Source organism: Apteryx rowi, unplaced genomic scaffold, assembly GCF_003343035.1.
Source record: "Apteryx rowi isolate R43461 unplaced genomic scaffold, aptRow1 scaffold_293, whole genome shotgun sequence".
Taxonomy (NCBI): domain Eukaryota; kingdom Metazoa; phylum Chordata; class Aves; order Apterygiformes; family Apterygidae; genus Apteryx; species Apteryx rowi.
In genome coordinates, this window is record NW_020449341.1 from 299,364 (window position 1) to 308,021 (window position 8,658).

Sequence of the window (8,658 nt, forward strand, 5' to 3'; positions counted from 1 at the left end):
CTGGTAGAAGAAAGTGCTACATCCATAAGTAGATATGTCTTAAGCATAAGGTTAACTTGCCAATCAGCTACAGACATCTTTTTAAACTTGATAAAAGTAGAACTCATGAAATGTCATTTTTTATTTATTTCATTGCAGATAATGCTTGACACAGGTTGTGTAGCTTAGTAGTTTACAATATGGGATCAAAAATAAAATTTACCTCCTCTATCTGCTCTAATGTAGAGCCCACATATCTCTGTGTCTGGGAATGGTAAAAATGTGCAAATTGATAGCTCTATCCATTTTTGAAAGACAAACTTCTTGAATATGGGTTTGCAATGTGGAAATCAGGCCTGCCAATATCCTTCATGTTCAGCATGGGCTATATAAGGAGGATTAAGTGGTTGTACATCCTCTCAAGGTTCAGAGATGCCTCACTGAAGGCAGAATTATTGCCTAGTAGTCGAACTCTATAAAAAGTAGACTCTGAATCCTAACCAGCATCTAAGATCATGGCAAGTCTCCCACTGACTTCAGCATAAGTTGGTTCAACACTCAACCCATGTTCAATTCACATCTTTATTTCTTTAATAGGAACACCTATTTTTGCTCCAACTGTGAGAGCCTTTACATACATAAAGCACATTATTAACACCTTCTATAGGCTACCAATTTCTGTGTGCGATAGGGCAGAGCCCTATCTGTCTCCTCTGGGTTACTTTTCTGCAGTCCATGCTACAGACAAGGAACAGATGCACTGGGTGATAAATGCTTGGAGATGGTTTCCCCCCTTATTTCAAAACACATAGGAGTTAGTGGGAGTAGTTACGCCTTCCTGGCCTAGTCTGGATTCTGATGTGCTCTGAAACAGGAATGTGAACAAAAATCGAAAGAATAGCCATAATCCGACATTTCTTTCTTCTTGTTGATATATCAGTAACCTTTTACGTTTATCTTAAGAATGACTGGGAAAGGCAAGGTTACCTTGGGAAAACAGTGGTGGATGAGTGTCTGGAGAGTATACTGATATTTTTCATGACTTTTCTATGATGCATAAATCAAACATCTGGGTCCTTAAAGCTGTGCTCAAAAGTATTTGTCATTTGACAGCTCTCAGTAGAAGTCACATTCAAATCCCCCGAAAGTTTCATTTTACTTTGAATAGGTCAAATTATTTGAGAAAAGACAGCAGTCAGGATGGGGGGTGGAGGAGGACTCCTAAACCGTGTATGCCAAAGATGTAAAGAAGGAAACTGTCTATATAAAAAAGGGTGTCTCCACCACCTTAGAGTGGGCAAAGCAAAATGGGCCAAACGTACCCATTGCTTTCCCTTGCCAGCTAGCCAGAGGCTTTTGTAGAATACCCCTGTCGACTCGTTCCTGTAAAGCACGGATCAGGAAGGAGCGCAGATGAGGGAAGCTCATGTACCCTCCTAGCTGCGAGTCTCAGCTGCCAACGGGCAGCTTGTAGGCGCTGGGTAGGGCGCGAGCTCGCTGGCCACTTGGTCCCTCCTGTTTTCGGGAGAAGGCAGCTGCTGCCAGGGACAAACTGCTGCAATCCTTCACTGGCACAAGAGCAGAAGAGGAGTATTGGGCTGTAGAAGGTAACAGTTGCTTTTACATTTCGCAGCTAATAACTAGTGGCCATTCAGTCTAAACTCCAGGTAAATGAGTAACATAAATTCTCTCTTAGGAGATGTGCCTGTGTCTTCAATTATTTTTGAGTTGGTGCGTTCAAACAACTTCAGGCTGTGTTACAGCAATGGGCTAAGTCTGACCTCACTGCTTTGGAGGGAGGATGTTGTTTCTGATGTTTTCAAGTTTAATTAAAAAAAAAAAAATCCCAGCCTCATCTATCACAGTATGAAGACAAATCCTGTCAGAGAATCCAGGCTTTATCTTTGCTTTTTGCTCTTTTCTGAGATGCAGGAAGAGGAGGGGAAAAAGCTATCGAATGCTTCTAGGTGTTAGTACTGAGACAGTGAAATTGGTCTAGGCTCAGGGAATGAAATCTTTAATAGGTGTCAGGGATGCAATTTTGAATCTGAAAGAGTATAACTCAGAAGACAAACTTTCTGACTTGTTTTGCTTGTTTGTTCTGTTGTTCTGATTGTGTTTGATTTTATGAGCCAAATTTTTGTCATGCCATTTTTATTTCTTTTGTACGTTTAACAGAGTCACCACAATTTCACACAACTACACAAGGAAAATTTGTTTTCAAGTACAGTGGTTTTGTGTTCGTAGTTGTATAAATAAATCTTTAGCCAGCTATTTATTACAGTTATTTATACTCTACAGGGTCAGGGGATAGAAAATGACTCACTGTGAAAGTACCTCCATAAAGAGTGTGTTCCTGAAGGAGCACGCTTCCTGGAAGGTACATGTGAGGCCCACGGGTATTTGGTATCTGAGGTTCTTATGCATAAGGACAGTAAAGGCAGGCAGCCTTAACAGAAAGTATCAGTTTAGCATGCATTTCAAAACTGCGGTGCTAACAGCTTCTACAATTATGCCAATTCAGCTGCCTAAGAGTGAAAGATCTGTGATCTCAGTGTCAGCAAAAGCATATGAAACTCTGCTAGGGAAGGTAAATGTGAACATTCATAAGGTTTTTGACCTTCACTTGCTAGGATGACCCTTGCTTTATAAATGAATATGGAAAACAAATGAATTGTCATTTTGATGTGGCAAGTGTATTGCGATGCTCTATTCCTTGACCGGAGTTTTCAGGTGTAAGGATGCCTTCCAGAATGAACTGCACAGTTAAGTAGTGATTTATGGCAAAACTCATCCAGGGCAAGGGCAGACTATCTTTGTGTGTTTCACCACATAGGGTATATTGTTGTCTTTAAAGTAATCATTTGGGAAGTGTGGGTTTTGTTTTAGTTCTTTCTTACAGGTTGGTAAAAGCACAGGAGGCCACATGCAGCTTTCTCACTGTTAACAACTCATTTGCAGTTTCCTGGTCTTTGCTTGCCCCTTACCTTTGCAAAACACACCTGAAAACATCAAAGTATGGTTTCTAATCCTCACCAAAATCAAAGGATCCTATACAATTTGAAAACCAAAATTGGGCCGTGGGGTAGTTTAAATCCCAATAAACTTTTAGTAACTTTTAAATTTTGATTTTGAATCATTATGTTTCTATCTGTTGGGATCTGTTGCCCTGTCAAATAGTAATGCCATTTAGTGGGAAATATTTTTCGAAGTGCAGCTGAATAAATCTAACTTCCATGCTCTTGGAAAGTAGGTTTAAAGTCCAGCTTCCTTATGCATTTACAAATTTCGTGACCACTAGTTCTGGCTTCTAAAGTGTTATAAATAGCACAAACATCTGTTACAGCTGTTAGGACATATCTGTATTGCCTGACAACATCTTGGAGGAACCACTGCAAAACTTCATTTGTACAAATGAACTGCAGTGATGATAGCTTTGCACCAAATTGGCATTTTACCTTTAATGATGTGTATTACACTTTCTGCCCCAAATGTTTACATACAATCAATTCCCTTTATTCTTCTAAATTCAAAACAGCATGCATTTTATTTCTCTCCATGTTCCACCTTTTGCTCCTGGAACATAGCTGTAGGATAGAGGCCAATATTACACTACAGTAAGATGGAGCTGGAATTTATATCTACCCAAGCAAAACAAATATTCTTTCCTTTTTTATGATTTGAATTTTTCACTGGTGATATTTATATGCAAAACAATACAAGTGCTTATCTTAACAGCTGCCTCATATAGGTCATAATCACTCAGTTACTGCACTTTCTTTATTACAAAAATCATGATAGCATTCTTCTTGAAATGAAGGGAGTACTAAGATACTCGGTTCCAGCTGTTATCCAAGCAGTCATCTAAGATTTAAGAAGTTACTCAGTCTGGATATGACCATCTCTCTGGCAATAAATTGGGGGAGCATTTTCATGGCCTGTTTCAGTGTAGAGTCACCCAGCTTAGCTCAGTTTATGTGCACCTGAGCTGTTCCAGTGGGTCAGCAATGAGTGCGACGGCAAAGGGGAGGGGGCAGTTTCTGGTAACTTCAGTGAGTTTAGAAAAGGCTGTCTCATTGCCTCCTTAGGCTGATACAGTATCTACTCCTGTTGTTTTTACACTCCTCTCCATGATGCTGAAAAAGTTTCTAAGCAAATTTTTATTAGCGTGATGGCAGTTGTACATCCAACTATTGTCAGTCTGTATAATCAAAATGGCATTTGCAAATTCAGTGGCTCTCCTGTTCTGAAATCCCCTTTAATAAATGAGAGACATTGTCAGAATAAATGGTCTATAGCTATGACTTATTTGAAAAATAAAACAAAACAAATGTAGATGTAACAGAAGATGACAAAGACGGAAACCACTTGAACAGAAACAGTCATTTTCAAAGGAAAATTAAGAAGCGGTAGAAATTGAAATAAAGAAAGCAGTGATAATTTGGGATATGAACAAATAGGAAATACTGAGACTATCTTGGAAATACTTCTGAGACTGATTGAACTCTATACATGGGTTATATGCTGGAATTATTTTCATCGAYCTTTAGCCATGTCCTTGTGAGAATAATGAAAGGCAGCAAGCTGTTGAAACAGGTACAGGAGCAGGCACAGCACAGAGAACCCAAAGGCTGCCAGGATGGAGCTGAAGAAATGAACTGAGCTGCAAAAAAAACCCAGAGACATCAGTGACTTCATCAGCTGTTTGGCTGCTCAGTGTGTCTGGAGGTCACGTGGCAGAACGCACTTCAGAAGGCCGGGGTGCATAGGGAGGGCAGTCTTCCCTTGAAAGTAAATGCAAAAATCATTTCCTTAACCATACTCTTCTCCAGGAAATTTTCCACACATAGAGAAACACAACTCCAATCAATCAAATTTGCCTGAAGATTGGGAAAGAATAAAGAGAGAAAGAGGTTGCCAAAATTTCTATTTTTTTAATGTTTGAGAGGAAATCTGGTATCCTGGGAGGGTGCAAAGGCATGAGGGTGGAAAGATTTATTTTTTATTTCAGCAGTCAACCATGACTATATTCTCAGAAGTTATGGTTAATGCTATGGGGAAAAATGCAGGACATCATTTACATGCCAGCTGTACTTTGTTGTCTGTCACTTTTCTGCAAAGAACCCGCTTTATTTTCTATCATTTTTTAAACTGGGAAGTAGAGAATGGGATTGTACGGAGGGAATTTAGAGTGAGAAGATTATAATGTACAATTTCCATTTTTGCTATAAAGAAGAATTTTCTTAGTACCAAAAAGAAGCCTCTTATATGGAAACCATCTGCAGTTTTCCAGCATGCTGTTTCTTTAAAAAGATGTTTTTAAGATTGATTGGTATCAGGTGTGCAGTGCCATGTGATTTAGGCGTTGCTATGGCGACTACTCTTTTTAGATAGGATGACAGGGACTATAATTACACTTAAAAAATGCTGTGCACAGTATGATAACCTGCACAGAAATAAGCCGTAGCCTCACTCAGACTTAGGTCTATCTATGTGACTTTACAGGATGGTGATTGCAAGCCACAGAAGATTACATACTGGTGCTGGGAAGAGATTTTTCTTCCCTGTCCCTTTCAATGTGGCATACAGGCTAGGTCAGCTCTGCCAACGTAGGAGGACAGACTAGATCCTTTCTCCTGTCCTCCCTTGCCCAGCTCCTTTCCCTTATATCCACCTTGTGCACGCGAACAACGTTTGTTTTGCTTCCAGACAAGCATCTTTGTGATTATCCTGTGGGCAATGGCAAACCCAAACCTCCATCCCTGCCTTCCACAAATCTTGGAGCAGTATTTAAAATGAAATTACTTAAAATTGTACTTAGTCTTCAAAATGCTGCTTGCTCAAATTTTGTATTTCATAGGTCCTAACACTGCAGCCACACATTTACCTTTTTACTGTGCGGGCAGTAGTAATGTTACATTTGTTCATACGCTTTTGCAGGATTAGGGCCACAGATTAATGGACCCTCTGCCCGATGATGCTTATGTTGTTTGACCTTTTGTCTACCACAGCCTGTAGATTCCTGGGTTTTTGCTTCAAGCCAAGTAATTTGTAGTTGACATGAAGAGTATAAGCTCTGAAAAGTGTATTAGCTTGAATTCTGCATTGGTAAGGAAAGAGGAGTGTTGGTGGGGAGTTGAGAAACTATGTCATGGGTTCAAGGTCAAAAGGGATGGGGTCGAAGAAGCAGCAGAGTTAGGGGTAACATACCTTCCTGCCTCAATTTCTCTGTCACAGTTACTGCTTCTCAGCAGGAGCAGGGAGCTCCAGGCTCAGCCCTCCTATGGTTGTCCTTAGGCAGGATGGTATAAGCAGCAAAGTGAATCCGGTTTATCATGGCTTGCTATATCTTTGCTCTTTCAGACCCCTCAGAGGTTCTGGGCTCTAGGCCATGTTTGCAGAATAGACCTACAAGAACGCGTGTTAGTGTATCAGGTGGTTACAGGGGATCAGATAGCAGAAAAAGGTCTAGTGTTAGAAAAGAAAATATTAATGGAGTTTAATAATGGAAGTAAACCCTTCTAATGACCTTAGATCTTGCAAATTTATGCTATTTTAACAGGGCTTGATCTTTTAAGTTGCTAAGTAACTTCCATTCTCCCCAATATCTGTAGAAGTCAAAAGTACTCAGTACGTTCCAGTGTTAAGACTGGAAAGCTGAGTATTTGGACCTGTTGTGTCCTGGTGGTCTCTCTTAAGCCTGCAACTGATATTTTGAAAAATGAAATTAGAAAATAAGATTGAATAAGCAATAATGGCCTCAGTTTTACAGAGTATGTGCTTTTAAGCATACAACTACAAAAATTAAGCACTTGACTGAGCATTCTGATAAACTGGAGCTATGTGGTATAATGGTGTATAGTGCTGCAATTTTGGAGTTAAAGTGTCATTTGATTGTATAGTGCAACGTGGTTTATTGATTTGACATTATCCCCTATTGTATTCGAGATGTTCTTTACTAGGTAACAAGTGGGCTCTAGTACAATAAATAAATGGAACATAGTTAAATAGCTAAAGGTGAGTGCAGTTAGCAGTCTTTTAACTCAACTTTGTCATGTCCCCAGTCTGTTAAGTATGTGCACTTCAGCTGTGTTCAGATCCTTTCAGAAGCCAGGATTACTGCAGGGGTCAAACTCTCAAACTGATTTTTCCCATTGACTCTTAATGATATTTGTCAATGAATTTGAGATCAGTGAGCTGTAAAGAACATTTCCAAATATGGAAACAAAATGGTGCCTAATACAGGAATCAAACAGTTTGAAAAATTCCATATCAAAAGTGAATAAAGACCATAAATCAGATTTCTTCATACAGTATAGCATARAGCACAAATACTGATATGTAGAGTGACTGAAATCTGAGGGGATGGTAAACAAGAGCATCTGTCTTTTCAAAGACTGTGTTTGTTAATAAAGAAATAGCAAGGATGTTAATTGGCTTCTTTGCATCTACCTGTGTAAAAGAGACTGGAAAATGCCAGCCAAGGCTACTACAGATAGGAGGGTCAATCACTGAATCGTTTGGCTTGAAAGTGAGATTTTCCACAGCTGTTTCCTTACTTGAGAAAACTATGACACAGAAGGTGATTTAACTTACTAATTATTGCATTATTCTTTGCACATCTGCTCTTGTTATCTTGATTTCTTGCTTCTCTGTGGGGAAAGGTTTTCCTTTCTGATTTTGCTGTGTTCCTCTAAGCAATAGCAACACAACAGAAAACCATCTGGAAACCAAACTCAGTGCCAGCCCCATTCAGAGTAACAAGGCACATTTTTCTGATGCCTGATTTGAAGTACCACATGCTCTACTGTACATATCTCATAGCCTAACAGGAATCTTCCACGATGCCTAGTTTCAAAAAAATAGACATTCTCAGAATAGAGTCCCACTGGTTTAAACACTTGATGGTTCCCCATGTTTTTTTACACCTGTTGGGGTGAGTGGCAGGGTGTACCTGGAAACTCCTGATAACTGTGACCACCTTCTCACCCTGCTTTGTGCATTGCCCACATGAAGCTAAACATGACTTAGCAGAGCATGCTGGCAGCAAGAAAGGCTAGTGACATACTGGGCTGCACCTGTTTGACCATGTCTCGAAGGCTGTGTCCAGTTTTGCCCTCCTTGGGCCCCTTCACCCCTCCTGCCCCCCATTTCAAGAAGGATCTTGATAAATTAGAGCAGGAGAGCCTCCAGTGATCGGGGCTGGAGCACTTGTGACATGAGGAGAGGCTGAGGGACTGGGGCTTGATCAGCTTGGATAAATCTTTGGGGGACCTGAAAGCAGGCTTCTGTCACAGTTCATTGTGATCTCTCAAAGTTACAGGACAGTGTACTGGGTGAAACAAACTTTATTTTTACAAGCTCATTAGGTAAAAAAAAACAAACAAACAAGGGGTTCATCCCTTCTCTGTAGACTAGCCTAAATTGTTAATTCTCTAGTTACTTAATTTACTTGTTTGCTAATTCACATGCTTATGAACAAAACAGTTACCTAAACGGTGGTGAGAGTACTCATCCTTCCTCCTCCATCACAATGGGGGTGTCCCCTGAATTACACCAGGAAGCATGAGAGCCTCAGCAGTCCAGCTGCTGGTGGATCCTCTTCAAAGGCTGTTTGGGTGAGCTGATGTATTTGCACCTTCCAGCTTGGATATTTGGTCTATACCATCCTTATTGGTT